Here is a 531-nt window from a genome sequence, read left to right as displayed (position 1 = left end):
GCAATGATCATTAATACTTTGCCAAATTTTGAAAAGATCTGTTAATACAAATATGAAGTTAGTAATGAAAAATGTTCATAACAAGCCCTAACAAGACCAAATAAATAAGTTGTCTTGCCTCCTGGCAAGAAAATGAGGAAAAAGAAAAACAATTAAGGAAACTATACAGATCAAAGAGGGGAAAAACAAAGGGGAATCTCACATCTCTTGCAAAAGGACGTCGTGCACAGATATTTTTGCTCTTCTTGCTCCAGGTTCCCCAATATGCTGGTCTGCGATTTTCACAAAACTGTAGCAGCTTGGCCTTAACTGTCTTGCTATTCAGATCTGGTTCTGCTTCCTGAACCATTGAGTCTCCGCTCCTTTCCCCTCTTCTCTTCTGTAATTTTGAAAAAAAGGCCATTTTATAAAAATTTCGTACTTTTTCCGGGGAAAATTTTTGACCCATTATTTTTCTCCCTTTTATGAAAAGAAACTGCATGAAAGAAAAGCAATGCAAAGACAAATGGAAAAAAAATATATATATGTTAC

At 35.2% G+C, this 531-nt stretch overlaps 1 protein-coding gene across 1 annotated transcript in view; it reads right to left on the bottom strand.

Moving 5' to 3' along the window:
• The window catches only part of LOC119586492 (chromatin assembly factor 1 subunit A-B-like), a gene marked incomplete at its 3' end in the record, with an annotated part of 4,158 nt that overhangs the window by 2,581 nt on the left and 1,046 nt on the right, over positions 1–531 (bottom strand).

Source organism: Penaeus monodon, chromosome 21 (assembly GCF_015228065.2).
Source record: "Penaeus monodon isolate SGIC_2016 chromosome 21, NSTDA_Pmon_1, whole genome shotgun sequence".
In the NCBI taxonomy this organism is placed as follows: Eukaryota; Metazoa; Arthropoda; class Malacostraca; order Decapoda; family Penaeidae; genus Penaeus; species Penaeus monodon.
This window is presented reverse-complemented; position numbering and strand designations above follow the sequence as displayed.